The sequence below is a fragment of the Chiloscyllium punctatum genome, chromosome 13, assembly GCF_047496795.1.
Source record: "Chiloscyllium punctatum isolate Juve2018m chromosome 13, sChiPun1.3, whole genome shotgun sequence".
NCBI classification, from domain to species: Eukaryota; Metazoa; Chordata; class Chondrichthyes; order Orectolobiformes; family Hemiscylliidae; genus Chiloscyllium; species Chiloscyllium punctatum.
The window spans coordinates 76,155,821-76,179,766 of NC_092751.1; positions in this window are offsets into that span (position 1 = coordinate 76,155,821).

The window sequence follows — 23,946 nt, forward strand, 5'->3', positions numbered from 1 at the left end:
CACTGACAGTGCAGCACTTTCTCTGTGATAACTTACTGACAGTGCAGCACTTTCTCTGTGATAACCCACTGACAGTGCAGCACTTTCTCTGTGATAACACACTGACAGTGCAGCACTTTCTCTGTGATAACCCACTGACAGTGCAGCACTTTCTCTGTGATAACTCACTGACAGTGCTGCACTTTCCTTGTGATAACCCACTGACAGTGCAGCACTTTCCCTGTGATAACCCACTGACAGTGCAGCACTTTCTCTGTGATAACCGACCGACAGTGCAGCACTTTCTCTGTGATAACCCACTGACAGTGCAGCACTTCCTCTGTGATAACTTACTGACAGTGCAGCACTTTCTCTGTGATAACTTACTGACAGTGCAGCACTTTCTCTGTGATAAATCACCGACAGTGCAGCACTTTCTCTGTGATAAATCACTGACAGTGCAGCACTTTCCCTGTGATAACTTACTGACAGTGCAGCACTTTCCCTGTGATAACTTACCGACAGTGCAGCACTTTCTCTGTGATAACCCACCGACAGTGCAGCACTTTCTCTGTGATAACCCACTGACAGTGCAGCACTTTCTCTGTGATAACACATTGACAGTGCAGCACTTTCTCTGTGATAACCCACTGACAGTGCAGCACTTTCTCTGTGATAACCTACTGACAGTGCAGCACTTTCTCTGTGATAACCCACTGACAGTGCAGCACTTTCCCTGTGATAACCCACTAACAGTGCAGCACTTTCCCTGTGATAACCCACTGACAGTGCAGCACTTTCTCTGTGATAACCCACTGACAGTGCAGCACTTTCTCTGTGATAACCCACTGACAGGCAGGAACTTTCTCTGTCATAACCCACCAACAGTACAGCACTTTCTCTGTGATAACCCACCGACAGTGCAGCACTTTCCCTGTGATAACCCACTGACAGTGCAACACTTTCTCTGTGATAACTTACCGACAGTGCAGCACTTTCTCTGTGATAACCCACTGACAGTGCAGCACTTTCCCTGTGATAACCCACTGACAGTGCAGCACTTTCTCTGTGATAACCCACTGACAGTGCAGCACTTTCTCTGTGATAACTTACTGACAGTGCAGCACTTTCTCTGTGATAACCCACCAACAGTACAGCACTTTCTCTGTGATAACCCACCGACAGTGCAGCACTTCCTCTGTGATAACCCACTGACAGTGCAGCACTTTCTCTGTGATAACACATTGACACTGCAGCACATTCTCTGTGATAACCCACTGACAGTGCAGCACTTTCTCTGTGATAACCTACTGACAGTGCAGCACTTTCTCTGTGATAACCCACTGACAGTGCAGCACTTTCCCTGTGATAACCCACTAACAGTGCAGCACTTTCCCTGTGATAACCCACTGACAGTGCAGCACTTTCTCTGTGATAACCCACTGACAGTGCAGCACTTTCTCTGTGATAACCCACTGACAGGCAGGAACTTTCTCTGTCATAACCCACTGACAGTGCAGCACTTTCCCTGTGATAACCCACTGACAGTGCAGCACTTTCTCTGTGATAACCCACTGACAGTGCAGCACTTTCTCTGTGATAACTTACTGACAGTGCAGCACTTTCTCTGTGATAACCCACCAACAGTACAGCACTTTCTCTGTGATAACCCACCGACAGTGCAGCACTTTCCCTATGATAACCCACTGACAGTGCAGCACTTTCTTTGTGATAACTCGCCACAGTGCAGCACTTTCCCTGTGATAACCCACTGACAGTGCAGCACTTTCTCTGTGATAACAAACTGACAGTGCAGCACTTTCTCTGTGATAACCCACTGACAGTGCAGCACTTTCTCTGTGATAACTTACTGACAGTGCAGCACTTTCTCTGTGATAACCCACTGACAGTGCAGCACTTTCTCTGTGATAACACACTGACAGTGCAGCACTTTCTCTGTGATAACCCACTGACAGTGCAGCACTTTCTCTGTGATAACTCACTGACAGTGCTGCACTTTCCTTGTGATAACCCACTGACAGTGCAGCACTTTCCCTGTGATAACCCACTGACAGTGCAGCACTTTCTCTGTGATAACCGACCGACAGTGCAGCACTTTCTCTGTGATAACCCACTGACAGTGCAGCACTTCCTCTGTGATAACTTACTGACAGTGCAGCACTTTCTCTGTGATAACTTACTGACAGTGCAGCACTTTCTCTGTGATAAATCACCGACAGTGCAGCACTTTCTCTGTGATAAATCACTGACAGTGCAGCACTTTCCCTGTGATAACTTACTGACAGTGCAGCACTTTCCCTGTGATAACTTACCGACAGTGCAGCACTTTCTCTGTGATAACCCACCGACAGTGCAGCACTTTCTCTGTGATAACCCACTGACAGTGCAGCACTTTCTCTGTGATAACACATTGACAGTGCAGCACTTTCTCTGTGATAACCCACTGACAGTGCAGCACTTTCTCTGTGATAACCTACTGACAGTGCAGCACTTTCTCTGTGATAACCCACTGACAGTGCAGCACTTTCCCTGTGATAACCCACTAACAGTGCAGCACTTTCCCTGTGATAACCCACTGACAGTGCAGCACTTTCTCTGTGATAACCCACTGACAGTGCAGCACTTTCTCTGTGATAACCCACTGACAGGCAGGAACTTTCTCTGTCATAACCCACCAACAGTACAGCACTTTCTCTGTGATAACCCACCGACAGTGCAGCACTTTCCCTGTGATAACCCACTGACAGTGCAACACTTTCTCTGTGATAACTTACCGACAGTGCAGCACTTTCTCTGTGATAACCCACTGACAGTGCAGCACTTTCCCTGTGATAACCCACTGACAGTGCAGCACTTTCTCTGTGATAACCCACTGACAGTGCAGCACTTTCTCTGTGATAACTTACTGACAGTGCAGCACTTTCTCTGTGATAACCCACCAACAGTACAGCACTTTCTCTGTGATAACCCACCGACAGTGCAGCACTTTCCCTATGATAACCCACTGACAGTGCAGCACTTTCTTTGTGATAACTCGCCACAGTGCAGCACTTTCCCTGTGATAACCCACTGACAGTGCAGCACTTTCTCTGTGATAACAAACTGACAGTGCAGCACTTTCTCTGTGATAACCCACTGACAGTGCAGCACTTTCTCTGTGATAACTTACTGACAGTGCAGCACTTTCTCTGTGATAACCCACTGACAGTGCAGCACTTTCTCTGTGATAACACACTGACAGTGCAGCACTTTCTCTGTGATAACCCACTGACAGTGCAGCACTTTCTCTGTGATAACTCACTGACAGTGCTGCACTTTCCTTGTGATAACCCACTGACAGTGCAGCACTTTCCCTGTGATAACCCACTGACAGTGCAGCACTTTCTCTGTGATAACCGACCGACAGTGCAGCACTTTCTCTGTGATAACCCACTGACAGTGCAGCACTTCCTCTGTGATAACTTACTGACAGTGCAGCACTTTCTCTGTGATAACTTACTGACAGTGCAGCACTTTCTCTGTGATAAATCACCGACAGTGCAGCACTTTCTCTGTGATAAATCACTGACAGTGCAGCACTTTCCCTGTGATAACTTACTGACAGTGCAGCACTTTCCCTGTGATAACTTACCGACAGTGCAGCACTTTCTCTGTGATAACCCACCGACAGTGCAGCACTTTCTCTGTGATAACCCACTGACAGTGCAGCACTTTCTCTGTGATAACACATTGACAGTGCAGCACTTTCTCTGTGATAACCCACTGACAGTGCAGCACTTTCTCTGTGATAACCTACTGACAGTGCAGCACTTTCTCTGTGATAACCCACTGACAGTGCAGCACTTTCCCTGTGATAACCCACTAACAGTGCAGCACTTTCCCTGTGATAACCCACTGACAGTGCAGCACTTTCTCTGTGATAACCCACTGACAGTGCAGCACTTTCTCTGTGATAACCCACTGACAGGCAGGAACTTTCTCTGTCATAACCCACCAACAGTACAGCACTTTCTCTGTGATAACCCACCGACAGTGCAGCACTTTCCCTGTGATAACCCACTGACAGTGCAACACTTTCTCTGTGATAACTTACCGACAGTGCAGCACTTTCTCTGTGATAACCCACTGACAGTGCACCACTTTCTCTGTGATAACACACTGATAGTCCAGCACTATCCCTGTGATAACCCACTGACAGTACAGCACTTTCCCTGTGATAACCCACTGACAGTGCAACACTCTCCCTGTGATAACCCACTGACAGTACAGCACTTTCCCTGTGTTAACCCACTGACAGTGCAGCACTTTCTATGTGATAACTCACTGACAGTGCAGCACTTTCACTGTGATAACCCACCGACAGTGCAGCACTTTCTCTGTGATAACACACTGAGAGTGCAGCACTTTCTCTGTGATAACCCACTAACAGTGCAGCACTTTCTTTGTGATAACTTACTGACAGTGCAGCACTTTTTCTGTGATAAATCACCGACAGTGCAGCACTTTCTCTCTGATAAATCACTGACAGTGCAGCACTTTCCCTGTGAAAACTTACTGACAGTGCAGCACTTTCCCTGTGATAACTTACTAACAGTGCAGCACTTTCTCTGTGATAACCCACTGACAGTGCAGCACTTTCTCTGTGATAACACACTGACAGTGCAGCGCTTTCTCTGTGATAACCCACTGACAGTGCAGCACTTTCTCTGTGATAACGCACTGACAGTGCAGCACTTTCTCTGAGAAAACCCGCCGGCAGTGCAGCACTTTCTCTGTGATAGCCTACTGACAGTGCAGCACTTTCTCTGTGATAACCCACTGACAGTGCAGCACTTTCTCTGTGTTAACCCACTGACAGTGCAGCACTTTCCCTGTGATAACCCACTGACAGTGCAGCACTTTCTCTGTGATAACCCACTGACAGTGCAGCACTTTCTCTGTGAAAACCCACTGACAGTGCAGCACTTTCTCTGTGATAACCCACTGACAGTGCAGCACTTTCCCTGTGATAACACACTGACAGTACAGCACTTTCCCTGTGATAACCCACTGACAGTACAGCACTTTCCCTGTGATAACCCACTGACAGTACAGCACTTTCTCTGTGATAACCAACTGACAGGCAGGAACTTTCCCTGTGATAACCCACTGACAGTACAGCACTTTCTCTGTGATAACCAACTGACAGGCAGGAACTTTCTCTGTGATAACCCACTGACAGTGCAGCACTTTCCCTGTGATAAACCACTGACAGTGCAGCACTTTCTCTGTGATAACCCACTGACAGTGCAGCACTTTCTCTGTGATAACCCACTGACAGTGCAGCACTTTCTCTGTGATAACCCACCGAAAATACAGCACTTTCTCTGTGATAACCCACCGACAGTGCAGCACTTTCCCTGTGATAACCCACTGACAGTGCAACACTTTCTCTGTGATAACTTACCGACAGTGCAGCACTTTCTCTGTGATAACCCACTGACAGTGCAGCACTTTCCCTGTGATAACCCACTGACAGTGCAGCACTTTCTCTGTGATAACCCACTGACAGTGCAGCACTTTCTCTGTGATAACTTACTGACAGTGCAGCACTTTCTCTGTGATAACCCACCAACAGTACAGCACTTTCTCTGTGATAACCCACCGACAGTGCAGCACTTTCCCTATGATAACCCACTGACAGTGCAGCACTTTCTTTGTGATAACTCGCCACAGTGCAGCACTTTCCCTGTGATAACCCACTGACAGTGCAGCACTTTCTCTGTGATAACAAACTGACAGTGCAGCACTTTCTCTGTGATAACCCACTGACAGTGCAGCACTTTCTCTGTGATAACTTACTGACAGTGCAGCACTTTCTCTGTGATAACCCACTGACAGTGCAGCACTTTCTCTGTGATAACACACTGACAGTGCAGCACTTTCTCTGTGATAACCCACTGACAGTGCAGCACTTTCTCTGTGATAACTCACTGACAGTGCTGCACCTTCCTTGTGATAACCCACTGACAGTGCAGCACTTTCCCTGTGATAACCCACTGACAGTGCAGCACTTTCTCTGTGATAACCGACCGACAGTGCAGCACTTTCTCTGTGATAACCCACTGACAGTGCAGCACTTCCTCTGTGATAACTTACTGACAGTGCAGCACTTTCTCTGTGATAACTTACTGACAGTGCAGCACTTTCTCTGTGATAAATCACCGACAGTGCAGCACTTTCTCTGTGATAAATCACTGACAGTGCAGCACTTTCCCTGTGATAACTTACTGACAGTGCAGCACTTTCCCTGTGATAACTTACCGACAGTGCAGCACTTTCTCTGTGATAACCCACCGACAGTGCAGCACTTTCTCTGTGATAACCCACTGACAGTGCAGCACTTTCTCTGTGATAACACATTGACAGTGCAGCACTTTCTCTGTGATAACCCACTGACAGTGCAGCACTTTCTCTGTGATAACCTACTGACAGTGCAGCACTTTCTCTGTGATAACCCACTGACAGTGCAGCACTTTCCCTGTGATAACCCACTAACAGTGCAGCACTTTCCCTGTGATAACCCACTGACAGTGCAGCACTTTCTCTGTGATAACCCACTGACAGTGCAGCACTTTCTCTGTGATAACCCACTGACAGGCAGGAACTTTCTCTGTCATAACCCACCAACAGTACAGCACTTTCTCTGTGATAACCCACCGACAGTGCAGCACTTTCCCTGTGATAACCCACTGACAGTGCAACACTTTCTCTGTGATAACTTACCGACAGTGCAGCACTTTCTCTGTGATAACCCACTGACAGTGCACCACTTTCTCTGTGATAACACACTGATAGTCCAGCCCTATCCCTGTGATAACCCACTGACAGTACAGCACTTTCCCTGTGATAACCCACTGACAGTGCAACACTCTCCCTGTGATAACCCACTGACAGTACAGCACTTTCCCTGTGTTAACCCACTGACAGTGCAGCACTTTCTATGTGATAACTCACTGACAGTGCAGCACTTTCACTGTGATAACCCACCGACAGTGCAGCACTTTCTCTGTGATAACACACTGAGAGTGCAGCACTTTCTCTGTGATAACCCACTAACAGTGCAGCACTTTCTTTGTGATAACTTACTGACAGTGCAGCACTTTTTCTGTGATAAATCACCGACAGTGCAGCACTTTCTCTCTGATAAATCACTGACAGTGCAGCACTTTCCCTGTGAAAACTTACTGACAGTGCAGCACTTTCCCTGTGATAACTTACTAACAGTGCAGCACTTTCTCTGTGATAACCCACTGACAGTGCAGCACTTTCTCTGTGATAACACACTGACAGTGCAGCGCTTTCTCTGTGATAACCCACTGACAGTGCAGCACTTTCTCTGTGATAACGCACTGACAGTGCAGCACTTTCTCTGAGAAAACCCGCCGGCAGTGCAGCACTTTCTCTGTGATAGCCTACTGACAGTGCAGCACTTTCTCTGTGATAACCCACTGACAGTGCAGCACTTTCTCTGTGTTAACCCACTGACAGTGCAGCACTTTCCCTGTGATAACCCACTGACAGTGCAGCACTTTCTCTGTGATAACCCACTGACAGTGCAGCACTTTCTCTGTGAAAACCCACTGACAGTGCAGCACTTTCTCTGTGATAACCCACTGACAGTGCAGCACTTTCCCTGTGATAACACACTGACAGTACAGCACTTTCCCTGTGATAACCCACTGACAGTACAGCACTTTCCCTGTGATAACCCACTGACAGTACAGCACTTTCTCTGTGATAACCAACTGACAGGCAGGAACTTTCCCTGTGATAACCCACTGACAGTACAGCACTTTCTCTGTGATAACCAACTGACAGGCAGGAACTTTCTCTGTGATAACCCACTGACAGTGCAGCACTTTCCCTGTGATAAACCACTGACAGTGCAGCACTTTCTCTGTGATAACCCACTGACAGTGCAGCACTTTCTCTGTGATAACCCACTGACAGTGCAGCACTTTCTCTGTGATAACCCACCGAAAATACAGCACTTTCTCTGTGATAACCCACCGACAGTACAGCACTTTCCCTGTGATAACCCACTGACAGTGCAGCACTTTCTCTGTGATAACTTACCGACAGTGCAGCACTTTCTGTGTGATAACCCACTGACAGTGCACCACTTTCTCTGTGATAACACACTGACAGTACAGCATTTTCCCTGTGATAACCCACTGACAGTACAGCACTTTCCCTGTGATAACCCACTGACAGTGCATCACTTTCCCTGTGATAACCCACTGACAGTACAGCACTTTCCCTGTGTTAACCCACTGACAGTGCAGCATTTTCTCTGTGATAACACACTGACAGTGCAGCACTTTCCCTGTGATAACCCACTGACAGTGCAGCACTTTCTCCGTGATAACCCACCGACAGTACAGCACTTTCTCTGGGATAACCCACTGAGAGTGCAGCACTTTCTCTGTGATAACTCACCGACAGTGCAGCACTTTCTCTGTGATAAATCACCGACAGTGCAGCAGTTTCACTATGATAACTTACCGACAGTGCAGCACTTTCTCTGTGATAAATCACTGACAGTGCAGCACTTTCTCTGTGATAACTTACCGACAGTGCAGCATTTTCTCTGTGATAACTTATCGACTGTGCAGCAGTTTCACTGTGATAACTTACCGACAGTGCAGCACATTCTCTGTGATAAATCACTGACAGTGCAGCACTTTCTCTGTGATAACTTACCGACAGTGCAGCACTTTCTCTGTGATAACACACTGACAGTGCAGCACTTTCTCTGTGATAACCCACTGACAGTGCAGCACTTTCTCTGTGATAACCCACTGACAGTGCAGCACTTTCCCTGTGATAACCCACTGACAGTGCAGCACTTTCCCTGTGATAACCCACTGACAGTGCAGCACTTTCTCTGTGATAACTTACCGACAGTGCAGCAGTATCACTGTGATAACTTACCGACAGTGCAGCACTTTCTCTGTGATAAATCACTGACAGTGCAGCACTTTCTCTGTGATAACTTACCGACAGTGCAGCACTTTCTCTGTGATAACCCACTGACAGTGCAGCACTTTCTCAGTGATAATTCGCTGACAGTGCAACACTTTCTCTGTGATAACCCACTGACAGTGCACCACTTTCCCGGTGATAACCCACTGACAGTGCAGCACTTTCTCAGTGATAACTCGCTGACAGTGCAGCACTTTCTCTGTGATAACTCACCGACAGTGCAGCACTTTCTCTGTGATAACCCACTGACAGTGCAGCACTTTCTCTGTGATAACTTACCGACAGTGCAGCATTTTCTCTGTGATAACTTATCGACTGTGCAGCAGTTTCACTGTGATAACTTACCGACAGTGCAGCACATTCTCTGTGATAAATCACTGACAGTGCAGCACTTTCTCTGTGATAACTTACCGACAGTGCAGCACTTTCTCTGTGATAACACACTGACAGTGCAGCACTTTCTCTGTGATAACCCACTGACAGTGCAGCACTTTCCCTGTGATAACCCACTGACAGTGCAGCACTTTCCCTGTGATAACCCACTGACAGTGCAGCACTTTCCCTGTGATAAACCACTGACAGTGCAGCACTTTCTCTGTGATAACTTACCGACAGTGCAGCAGTATCACTGTGATAACTTACCGACAGTGCAGCACTTTCTCTGTGATAAATCACTGACAGTGCAGCACTTTCTCTGTGATAACTTACCGACAGTGCAGCACTTTCTCTGTGATAACCCACTGACAGTGCAGCACTTTCTCAGTGATAACCCACTGACAGTGCAGCACTTTCTCAGTGATAACTCGCTGACAGTGCAGCACTTTCTCTGTGATAACTCACCGACTGTGCAGCACTTTCTCTGTGATAACCCACTGACAGTGCAGCACTTTCTCTTTGATAACCCACTGACAGTGCAGCACTTTCTCTGTGATAACCCACTGACAGTGCAGCACTTTCCCTGTGATAACACACTGACAGTACAGCACTTTCCCTGTGATAACCCACTGACAGTACAGCACTTTCCCTGTGATAACCCACTGACAGTACAGCACTTTCTCTGTGATAACCCACTGACAGGCAGGAACTTTCTCTGTGATAACCCACTGACAGTGCAGCACTTTCCCTGTGATAAACCACTGACAGTGCAGCACTTTCTCTGTGATAACCCACTGACAGTGCAGCACTTTCTCTGTGATAACCCACTGACAGTGCAGCACTTTCTCTGTGATAACCCACCGACAGTACAGCACTTTCTCTGTGATAACCCACCGACAGTTCAGCACTTTCTCTGTGATAACCCACTGACAGTGCACCACTTTCTCTGTGATAACACACTGACAGTACAGCATTTTCCCTGTGATAACCCACTGACAGTACAGCACTTTCCCTGTGATAACCCACTGACAGTGCATCACTTTCCCTGTGATAACCCACCGACAGTACAGCACTTTCCTTGTGTTAACCCGCTGACAGTGCAGCACTTTCTCTGTGATAACACACTGAGAGTGCAGCACTTTCCCTGTGATAACCCACTGACAGTGCAGCACTTTCTCCGTGATAACCCACCGACAGTACAGCACTTTCTCTGGGATAACCCACTGAGAGTGCAGCACTTTCTCTGTGATAACTCACCGACAGTGCAGCACTTTCTCTGTGATAAATCACCGACAGTGCAGCAGTTTCACTATGATAACTTACCGACAGTGCAGCACTTTCTCTGTGATAAATCACTGACAGTGCAGCACTTTCTCTGTGATAACTTACCGACAGTGCAGCATTTTCTCTGTGATAACTTATCGACTGTGCAGCAGTTTCACTGTGATAACTTACCGACAGTGCAGCACATTCTCTGTGATAAATCACTGACAGTGCAGCACTTTCTCTGTGATCACTTACCGACAGTGCAGCACTTTCTCTGTGATAACACACTGACAGTGCAGCACTTTCTCTGTGATAACCCACTGACAGTGCAGCACTTTCTCTGTGATAACCCACTGACAGTGCAGCACTTTCCCTGTGATAACCCACTGACAGTGCAGCACTTTCCCTGTGATAACCCACTGACAGTGCAGCACTTTCTCTGTGATAACTTACCGACAGTGCAGCAGTATCACTGTGATAACTTACCGACAGTGCAGCACATTCTCTGTGATAAATCACTGACAGTGCAGCACTTTCTCTGTGATAACTTACCGACAGTGCAGCACTTTCTCTGTGATAACCCACTGACAGTGCAGCACTTTCTCAGTGATAACTCGCTGACAGTGCAACACTTTCTCTGTGATAACCCACTGACAGTGCACCACTTTCCCTGTGATAACTCACCGACAGTGCAGCACTTTCTCTGTGATAACCCACTGACAGTGCAGCACTTTCTCTGTGATAACCCACTGACAGTGCAGCACTTTCTCAGTGATAACTCGCTGACAATGCAGCACTGTCTCTGTGATAACCCACTGACAGTGCAGCAATTTCTCTGTGATAACTAACAGACAGTGCAGCACTTTCTCTGTGATAAATCACCGACAGTGCAGCAGTTTCACTGTGATAATTCACTGACATTGCAGCACTTTCTCTGTGATAACTTACCGACAGTGCAGCACTTTCTCTGTGATAACTCACCGACAGTACAGCACTTTCCCTGTGATAACCCACTGACAGTGCAGCACGTTCCCTGCGATAACCCACTGACAGTGCAGCACTTTCTCTGTGATAACCCACTGACAGTGCAGCACTTTCTCTGTGATAACCCACTGTCAGTGCAGCACGTTCCCTGTGATAACCCACTGACAGTGCAGCACTTTCTCTGTGATAATCCACTGACAGTGCATCACTTTCTCTGTGATAACCCACTGACAGTGCAGCACTTTCTCTGTGATAACCCACTGACAGGGCAGCACTTTCCCTGTGATAACCCACTGACAGTGCAGCACTTTCTTTGTGATAACTCGCGACAGTGCAGCACTTTCTCTTTGATAACCCACCGACAGTGCAGCACTTTCTCTGTGATAACCCACTGACAGGGCAGCACTTTCTCTGTGATAACCCACTGACAGTGCAGCACTTTCTTTGTGATAACTCGCGACAGTGCAGCACTTTCCCTGTGATAACCCACTGACAGTGCAGCACTTTCTCAGTGATAACACACTGACAGTGCAGCACTTTCTCTGTGATAACCCACTGACAGTGCAGCACTTTCTCTGTGAAAACTTACTGACAGTGCAGCACTTTCTCTGTGAAAACCCACTGACAGTGCAGCACTTTCTCTGTGATAACACACTGACAGTGCAGCACTTTCTCTGTGATAACACACTGACAGTGCAGCACTTTCTCTGTGATAATTCACTGACAGTGCAGCACTTTCCCTGTGATAACCCACTGACAGTGCAGCACTTTCTTTGTGATAACTCGCGCCAGTGCAGCACTTTCCCTGTGATAACCCACTGACAGTGCAGCACTTTCTCTGTGATAACACACTGACAGTGCAGCACTTTCTCTGTGATAACCCACTGACAGTGCAGCACTTTCTCTGTGATAACTTACTGACAGTGCAGCACTTTCTCTGTGATAACCAACTGACAGTGCAGCACTTTCTCTGTGATAACACACTGACAGTGCAGCACTTTCTCTGTGATAACCCACTGACAGTGCAGCACTTTCTCTGTGATAACCCACTGACAGTGCAGCACTTTCTCTGTGATAACCCACCGACAGTGCAGCACTTTCTCTGTGATAACCCACTGAGAGTGCAGCACTTCCTCTGTGATAACTTACTGAGAGTGCAGCACTTTCTCTGTGATAACTTACTGACAGTGCAGCACTTTCTCTGTGATAACCCACTGACAGTGCAGCACTTTCTCTGTGATAACTTACTGTCAGTGCAGCACTTTCTCTGTGATAAATCACCGACAGTGCAGCACTTTCTCTGTGATAAATCACTGACAGTACAGCACTTTCCCTGTGATAACTTACTGACAGTGCAGCACTTTCCCTGTGATAACTTACCGACAGTGCAGCACTTTCTCTGTGATAACCCACCGACAGTGCAGCACTTTCTCTGTGATAACCCACTGAGAGTGCAGCACTTTCTCTGTGATAGCCTACTGACAGTGCAGCACTTTCTCTGTGATAAATCACTGACAGTGCAGCACTTTCCCTGTGATAACTTACTGACAGTGCAGCACTTTCCCTGTGATAACTTACTGACAGTGCAGCACTTTCTCTGTGATAACCCACTGACAGTGCAGCACTTTCTCTGTGATAACACACTGACAGTGCAGCACTTTCTCTGTGATAACCCACTGAAAGTGCAGTAATTTCTTTGTGATAACGCACTGACAGTGCAGCACTTTCTCTGTGAAAACCCGCCGACAGTGCAGCACTTTCTCTGTGATAGCCTACTGACAGTGCAGCACTTTCTCTGTGTAACCCACTGACAGTGCAGCACTTTCTCTGTGATAACCCACTGACAGTGCAGCACTTTCTCTGTGATAACCCACTGACAGTGCAGCACTTTCTCTGTGATAACTCACCGACCGTGCAGCACTTTCTCTGTGATAACCCACTGACAGTGCAGCACTTTCTCTGTGATAACCCACTGACAGTGCAGCACTTTCTCAGTGATAACTCGCTGACAGTGCAGCACTTTCTCTGTGATAACCCACTGACAGTGCAGCAATTTCTCTGTGATAACTCACAGACAGTGCAGCACTTTCTCTGTGATAAATCACCGACAGTGCAGCAGTTTCACTGTGATAATTCACTGACATTGCAGCACTTTCTCTGTGATAACTTACCGACAGTGCAGCACTTTCTCTGTGATAACTCACCGACAGTACAGCACTTTCCCTGTGATAACCCACTGACAGTGCAGCACGTTCCCTGCGATAACCCACTGACAGTGCAGCACTTTCTCTGTGATAACCCACTGACAGTGCAGCACTTTCTCTGTGATAACCCACTGTCAGTGCAGCACGTTCCCTGTGATAACCCACTGACAGTGCAGCACTTTCTCTGTGATAATCCACTGACAGTGCATCACTTTCTCTGTGATAACCCACTGACAGTGCAGCACTTTCTCTGTGATAACCCACTGACAGGGCAGAACTTTCCCTGTGATAACCCACTGACAGTGCAGCACTTTCTTTGTGATAACTCGCGACAGTGTAGCACTTTCTCTTTGATAACCCACCGACAGTGCAGCACTTTCTCTGTGATAACCCACTGACAGGGCAGCACTTTCTCTGTGATAACCCACTGACAGTGCAGCACTTTCTTTGTGATAACTCGCGACAGTGCAGCACTTTCCCTGTGATAACCCACTGACAGTGCAGCACTTTCTCTGTGATAACACACTGACAGTGCAGCACCTTCTCTGTGATAACCCACTGACAGTGCAGCACTTTCTCTGTGGAAACTTACTGACAGTGCAGCACTTTCTCTGTGAAAACCCACTGACCGTGCAGCACTTTCTCTGTGATAACACACTGACAGTGCAGCACTTTCTCTGTGATAACACACTGACAGTGCAGCACTTTCTCTGTGATAACTCACTGACAGTGCAGCACTTTCCCTGTGATAACCCACTGACAGTGCAGCACTTTCTTTGTGATAACACGCGCCAGTGCAGCACTTTCCCTGTGATAACCCACTGACAGTGCAGCACTTTCTCTGTGATAACACACTGACAGTGCAGCACTTTCTCTGTGATAACCCACTGACAGTGCATCACTTTCTCCGTGATATCTTACTGACAGTGCAGCACTTTCTCTGTGATAACAAACTGACAGTGCAGCACTTTCTCTGTGATAACACACTGACAGTGCAGCACTTTCTCTGTGATAACCCACTGACAGTGCAGCACTTTCTCTGTGATAACCCACTGACAGTGCAGCACTTTCTCTGTGATAACCCACCGACAGTGCACCACTTTGTCTGTGATAACCCACTGACAGTGCAGCACTTCCTCTGTGATAACTTACTGAGAGTGCAGCACTTTCTCTGTGATAAATAACTGACAGTGCAGCACTTTCTCTGTGATAACCCACTGACAGTGCAGCACTTTCTCTGTGATAACTTACTGTCAGTGCAGCACTTTCTCTGTGATAAATCACCGACAGTGCAGCACTTTCTCTGTGATAAATCACTGACAGTGCAGCACTTTCCCTGTGATAACTTACTGACAGTGCAGCAATTTCCCTGTGATAACTTACCGACAGTGCAGCACTTTCTCTGTGATAACCCACCGACAGTGCAGCACTTTCTCTGTGATAACCCACTGAGAGTGCAGCACTTTCTCTGTGATAGCCTACTGACAGTGCAGCACTTTCTCTGTGATAAATCACTGACAGTGCAGCACTTTCCCTGTGATAACTTACTGACAGTGCAGCACTTTCCCTGTGATAACTTACTGACAGTGCAGCACTTTCTCTGTGATAACCCACTGACAGTGCAGCACTTTCTCTGTGATAACACACTGACAGTGCAGCACTTTCTCTGTGATAACCCGCCGACAGTGCAGCACTTTCTCTGTGATAGCCTACTGACAGTGCAGCACTTTCTCTGTGTAACCCACTGACAGTGCAGCACTTTCTCTGTGATAACCCACTGACAGTGCAGCACTTTCTCTGTGATAACCCACTGACAGTGCAGCACTTTCCCTGTGATAACCCACTGACAGTGCAGCACTTTCTCTGTGATAACCCACTGACAGTGCACCACTTTCTCTGTGATAACCCACTGACAGTGCAGCACTTTCCCTGTGATAACCCACTGACAGTGCAGCACTTTCCCTGTGATAACACACTGACAGTACAGCACTTTCCCTGTGATAACCCACTGACAGTACAGCACTTTCCCTGTGATAACCCACTGACAGTACAGCACTTTCTCTGTGATAACCCACTGACAGGCAGGAACTTTCTCTGTGATAACCCACTGACAGTGCAGCACTTTCCCTGTGATAAACCACTGACAGTGCAGCACTTTCTCTGTGATAACCCACTGACAGTACAGCACTTTCTCTGTGATAACCCACTGACAGTGCAGCACTTTCTCTGTGATAACCCACCGACAGTACAGCACTTTCTCTGTGATAACCCACCGACAGTACAGCACTTTCCCTGTGATAACCCACTGACAGTGCAGCACTTTCCCTGTGATAACACACTGACAGTCCAGCACTTTCTCTGTGATAACTTACCGACAGTGCAGCAGTATCACTGTGATAACTTACCGACAGTGCAGCACTTTCTCTGTGATAAATCACTGACAGTGCAGCACTTTCTCTGTGAAAACTTACCGACAGTGCAGCACTTTCTCTGTGATAACCCACTGACAGTGCAGCACTTTCTCAGTGATAATTCGCTGACAGTGCAACACTTTCTCTGTGATAACCCACTGACAGTGCACCACTTTTCCTGTGATAACCCACTGACAGTGCAGCACTTTCTCAGTGATAACTCGCTGACAGTGCAGCACTTTCTCTGTGATAACTCACCGACAGTGCAGCACTTTCTCTGTGATAACCCACTGACAGTGCAGCACTTTCTCTGTGATAACTTACCGACAGTGCAGCATTTTCTCTGTGATAACTTATCGACTGTGCAGCAGTTTCACTGTGATAACTTACCGACAGTGCAGCACATTCTCTGTGATAAATCACTGACAGTGCAGCACTTTCTCTGTGATAACTTACCGACAGTGCAGCACTTTCTCTGTGATAACACACTGACAGTGCAGCACTTTCTCTGTGATAACCCACTGACAGTGCAGCACTTTCCCTGTGATAACCCACTGACAGTGCAGCACTTTCCCTGTGATAACCCACTGACAGTGCAGCACTTTCCCTGTGATAACCCACTGACAGTGCAGCACTTTCTCTGTGATAACTTACCGACAGTGCAGCAGTATCACTGTGATAACTTACCGACAGTGCAGCACTTTCTCTGTGATAAATCACTGACAGTGCAGCACTTTCTCTGTGATAACTTACCGACAGTGCAGCACTTTCTCTGTGATAACCCACTGACAGTGCAGCACTTTCTCAGTGATAACCCACTGACAGTGCAGCACTTTCTCAGTGATAACTCGCTGACAGTGCAGCACTTTCTCTGTGATAACTCACCGACAGTGCAGCACTTTCTCTGTGATAACCCACTGACAGTGCAGCACTTTCTCTTTGATAACCCACTGACAGTGCAGCACTTTCTCTGTGATAACCCACTGACAGTGCAGCACTTTCCCTGTGATAACACACTGACAGTACAGCACTTTCCCTGTGATAACCCACTGACAGTACAGCACTTTCCCTGTGATAACCCACTGACAGTACAGCACTTTCTCTGTGATAACCCACTGACAGGCAGGAACTTTCTCTGTGATAACCCACTGACAGTGCAGCACTTTCCCTGTGATAAACCACTGACAGTGCAGCACTTTCTCTGTGATAACCCACTGACAGTGCAGCACTTTCTCTGTGATAACCCACTGACAGTGCAGCACCTTCTCTGTGATAACCCACCGACAGTACAGCACTTTCTCTGTGATAACCCACCGACAGTTCAGCACTTTCTCTGTGATAACCCACTGACAGTGCACCACTTTCTCTGTGATAACACACTGACAGTACAGCATTTTCCCTGTGATAACCCACTGACAGTACAGCACTTTCCCTGTGATAACCCACTGACAGTGCATCACTTTCCCTGTGATAACCCACCGACAGTACAGCACTTTCCTTGTGTTAACCCACTGACAGTGCAGCACTTTCTCTGTGATAACACACTGACAGTGCAGCACTTTCCCTGTGATAACCCACTGACAGTGCAGCACTTTCTCCGTGATAACCCACCGACAGTACAGCACTTTCTCTGGGATAACCCACTGAGAGTGCAGCACTTTCTCTGTGATAACTCACCGACAGTGCAGCACTTTCTCTGTGATAAATCACCGACAGTGCAGCAGTTTCACTATGATAACTTATCGACTGTGCAGCATTTCACTGTGATAACTTACCGACAGTGCAGCACATTCTCTGTGATAAATCACTGACAGTGCAGCACTTTCTCTGTGATAACTTACCGACAGTGCAGCACTTTCTCTGTGATAACACACTGACAGTGCAGCACTTTCTCTGTGATAACCCACTGACAGTGCAGCACTTTCTCTGTGATAACCCACTGACAGTGCAGCACTTTCCCTGTGATAACCCACTGACAGTGCAGCACTTTCCCTGTGATAACCCACTGACAGTGCAGCACTTTCTCTGTGATAACTTACCGACAGTGCAGCAGTATCACTGTGATAACTTACCGACAGTGCAGCACTTTCTCTGTGATAAATCACTGACAGTGCAGCACTTTCTCTGTGATAACTTACCGACAGTGCAGCACTTTCTCTGTGATAACCCACTGACAGTGCAGCACTTTCTCAGTGATAACTCGCTGACAGTGCAACACTTTCTCTGTGATAACCCACTGACAGTGCACCACTTTCCCTGTGATAACTCACCGACAGTGCAGCACTTTCTCTGTGATAACCCACTGACAGTGCAGCACTTTCTCTGTGATAACCCACTGACAGTGCAGCACTTTCTCAGTGATAACTCGCTGACAGTGCAGCACTTTCTCTGTGATAACCCACTGACAGTGCAGCAATTTCTCTGTGATAACTCACAGACAGTGCAGCACTTTCTCTGTGATAAATCACCGACAGTGCAGCAGTTTCACTGTGATAATTCACTGACATTGCAGCACTTTCTCTGTGATAACTTACCGACAGTGCAGCACTTTCTCTGTGATAACTCACCGACAGTACAGCATTTTCCCTGTGATAACCCACTGACAGTGCAGCACGTTCCCTGCGATAACCCACTGACAGTGCAGCACTTTCTCTGTGATAACCCACTGACAGTGCAGCACTTTCTCTGTGATAACCCACTGTCAGTGCAGCACGTTCCCTGTGATAACCCACTGACAGTGCAGCACTTTCTCTGTGATAATCCACTGACAGTGCATCACTTTCTCTGTGATAACCCACTGACAGTGCAGCACTTTCTCTGTGATAACCCACTGACAGGGCAGCACTTTCCCTGTGATAACCCACTGACAGTGCAGCACTTTCTTTGTGATAACTCGCGACAGTGCAGCACTTGCTCTTTGATAACCCACCGACAGTGCAGCACTTTCTCTGTGATAACCCACTGACAGGGCAGCACTTTCTCTGTGATAACCCACTGACAGTGCAGCACTTTCTTTGTGATAACTCGCGACAGTGCAGCACTTTCCCTGTGATAACCCACTGACAGTGCAGCACTTTCTCTGTGATAACACACTGACAGTGCAGCACTTTCTCTGTGATAACCCACTGACAATGCAGCACTTTCTCTGTGATAACTTACTGACAGTGCAGCACTTTCTCTGTGAAAACCCACTGACAGTGCAGCACTTTCTCTGTGATAACACACTGACAGTGCAGCACTTTCTCTGTGATAACACACTGACAGTGCAGCACTTTCTCTGTGATAACTCACTGACAGTGCAGCACTTTCCCTGTGATAACCCACTGACAGTGCAGCACTTTCTTTGTGATAACTCGCGCCAGTGCAGCACTTTCCCTGTGATAACCCACTGACAGTGCAGCACTTTCTCTGTGATAACACACTGACAGTGCAGCACTTTCTCTGTGATAACCCACTGACAGTGCAGCACTTTCTCTGTGATAACTTACTGACAGTGCAGCACTTTCTCTGTGATAACCAACTGACAGTGCAGCACTTTCTCTGTGATAACACACTGACAGGCAGGAACTTTCTCTGCGATAACCACTGACAGTGCAGCACTTTCCCTGTGATAACCCACTGACAGTGCAGCACTTTCTCTGTGATAACCCACTGACAGTGCAGCACTTTCTCTGTGATAACCCACTGACAATGCAGCACTTTCTCTGTGATAACCCACCGACAGTACAGCACTTTCTCTGTGATAACCCACCGACAGTACAGCACTTTCCCTGTGATAACCCACTGACAGTGCAGCACTTTCACTGTGATTACTTACCGACAGTGCAGCACTTTCTCTGTGATAACCCACTGACAGTGCACCACTTTCTCTGTGATAACCCACCGACAGTACAGCACTTTCTCTGTGATAACCCACCGACAGTACAGCACTTTCCCTGTGATAACCCACTGACAGTGCAGCACTTTCACTGTGATTACTTACCGACAGTGCAGCACTTTCTCTGTGATAACCCACTGACAGTGCACCACTTTCTCTGTGATAACCCACTGACAGTGCAGCACTTTCTCTGTGATTACCCACTGACAGTGCAGCACTTTCTCTGTGATAACCCACTGACAGTGCAGCACTTTCTCTGTGATAACCCACTGACAGTGCAGCACTTTCCCTGTGATAACACACTGACAGTACAGCACTTTCCCTGTGATAACCCACTGACAGTACAGCACTTTCCCTGTGATAACCCACTGACAGTACAGCACTTTCTCTGTGATAACCCACTGACAGGCAGCAACTTTCTCTGTGATAACCCACTGACAGTGCAGCACTTTCCCTGTGATAACCCACTGACAGTGCAGCACTTTCTCTGTGATAACCCACTGACAGTTCAGCACTTTCTCTGTGATAACCCACCGACAGGACAGCACTTTCTCTGTGATAACCCACTGACAGTACAGCACTTTCCCTGTGTTAACCCACTGACAGTGCAGCACTTTCTCTGTGATAACACACTGACAGTGCAGCACTTTCCCTGTGATAACCCACTGACAGTTCAGCACTTTCTCTGTGATAACCCACCGACAGGACAGCACTTTCTCTGTGATAACCCACTGACAGTGCAGCACTTTCTCTGTGATAACCCACTGACAGTTCAGCACTTTCTCTGTGATAACCCACCGACAGGACAGCACTTTCTCTGTGATAACCCACCGACAGTACAGGACTTTCCCTGTGATAACCCACTGACAGTGCAGCACTTTCTCTGTGATAACTTCCCGACAGTGCAGCACTTTCTCTGTGATAACCCACTGACAGTGCACCACTTTCTCTGTGATAACACACTGATAGTCCAGCACTATCCCTGTGATAACCCACTGACAGTACAGCACTTTCCCTGTGATAACCCACTGACAGTGCATCACTTTCCCTGTGATAACCCACTGACAGTACAGCACTTTCCCTGTGTTAACCCACTGACAGTTCAGCACTTTCTATGAGATAACTCACCGACAGTACAGCACTTTCTCTGTGATAACCCACTGACAGTGCAGCACTTTCTCTGTGATAACACACTGACAGTACAGCACTTTCCCTGTGATAACCCACTGACAGTACAGCACTTTCCCTGTGATAACCCACTGACAGTGCATCACTTTCCCTGTGATAACCCACTGACAGTACAGCACTTTCCCTGTGTTAACCCACTGACAGTGCAGCACTTTCTCTGTGATAACACACTGACAGTGCAGCACTTTCCCTGTGATAACCCACTGACAGTGCAGCACTTTCTCCGTGATAACCCACCGACAGTACAGCACTTTCTCTGTGATAACCCACTGACAGTGCATCACTTTCCCTGTGATAACCCACTGACAGTACAGCACTTTCCCTGTGATAACCCACTGACAGTGCATCACTTTCCCTGTGATAACCCACTGACAGTACAGCACTTTCCCTGTGTTAACCCACTGACAGTGCAGCACTTTCTCTGTGATAACACACTGACAGTGCAGCACTTTCCCTGTGATAACCCACTGACAATGCAGCACTTTCTCTGTGATAACCCACCGACAGTACAGCACTTTCTCTGTGATAACCCACCGACAGTACAGCACTTTCCCTGTGATAACCCACTGACAGTGCAGCACTTTCACTGTGATTACTTACCGACAGTGCAGCACTTTCTCTGTGATAACCCACTGACAGTGCACCACTTTCTCTGTGATAACCCACCGACAGTACAGCACTTTCTCTGTGATAACCCACCGACAGTCCAGCACTTTCCCTGTGATAACCCACTGACAGTGCAGCACTTTCACTGTGATTACTTACCGACAGTGCAGCACTTTCTCTGTGATAACCCACTGACAGTGCACCACTTTCTCTGTGATAACCCACTGACAGTGCAGCACTTTCTCTGTGATTACCCACTGACAGTGCAGCACTTTCTCTGTGATAACCCACTGACAGTGCAGCACTTTCTCTGTGATAACCCACTGACAGTGCAGCACTTTCCCTGTGATAATACACTGACAGTACAGCACTTTCCCTGTGATAACCCACTGACAGTACAGCACTTTCCCTGTGATAACCCACTGACAGTACAGCACTTTCTCTGTGATAACCCACTGACAGGCAGGAACTTTCTTTGTGATAACCCACTGACAGTGCAGCACTTTCCCTGTGATAACCCACTGACAGTGCAGCACTTTCTCTGTGATAACCCACTGACAGTTCAGCACTTTCTCTGTGATAACCCACCGACAGGACAGCACTTTCTCTGTGATAAACCACTGACAGTACAGCACTTTCCCTGTGTTAACCCACTGACAGTGCAGCACTTTCTCTGTGATAACACACTGACAGTGCAGCACTTTCCCTGTGATAACCCACTGACAGTTCAGCACTTTCTCTGTGATAACCCACCGACAGGACAGCACTTTCTCTGTGATAACCCACTGACAGTGCAGCACTTTCTCTGTGATAACCCACTGACAGTTCAGCACTTTCTCTGTGATAACCCACCGACAGGACAGCACTTTCTCTGTGATAACCCACCGACTGTACAGGACTTTCCCTGTGATAACCCACTGACAGTGCAGCACTTTCTCTGTGATAACTTCCCGACAGTGCAGCACTTTCTCTGTGATAACCCACTGACAGTGCACCACTTTCTCTGTGATAACACACTGATAGTCCAGCACTATCCCTGTGATAACCCACTGACAGTACAGCACTTTCCCTGTGATAACCCACTGACAGTGCATCACTTTCCCTGTAATAACCCACTGACAGTACAGCACTTTCCCTGTGTTAACCCACTGAGAGTTCAGCACTTTCTAATGATAACTCACCGACAGTACAGCACTTTCTCTGTGATAACCCACTGACAGTGCAGCACTTTCTCTGTGATAACACACTGACAGTACAGCACTTTCCCTGTGATAACCCACTGACAGTACAGCACTTTCCCTGTGATAACCCACTGACAGTGCATCACTTTCCCTATGATAACCCACTGACAGTACAGCACTTTCCCTGTGTTAACCCACTGACAGTGCAGCACTTTCTCTGTGATAACACACTGACAGTGCAGCACTTTCCCTGTGATAACCCACTGACAGTGCAGCACTTTCTCCGTGATAACCCACCGACAGTACAGCACTTTCTCTGTGATAACCCACTGACAGTGCAGCACTTTCTCTGTGATAACTCACCGACAGTGCAGCACTTTCTCTGTGATAACACACTGACAGTGCAGCACTTTCCCTGTGATAACCCACTGACAGTGCAGCACTTTCTCCGTGATAACCCACCGACAGTACAGCACTTTCTCTGTGATAACCCACTGACAGTGCAGCACTTTCTCTGTGATAACTCACCGACAGTGCAGCACTTTCTCTGTGATAAATCACCGACAGTGCAGCAGTTTCACTGTGATAACTTCCCGACAGTGCAGCACTTTCTCTGTGATAAATCACTGACAGTGCAGCACTTTCTCTGTGATAACTTACCGACAGTGCAGCATTTTCTCTGTGATAACTTATCGACAGTGCAGCAGTTTCACTGTGATAACTTACCGACAGTGCAGCACTTTCTCTGTGATAAATCACTGACAGTGCAACACTTTCTCTGTGATAACTTACCGACAGTGCAGCACTTTCTCTGTGATAACACACTG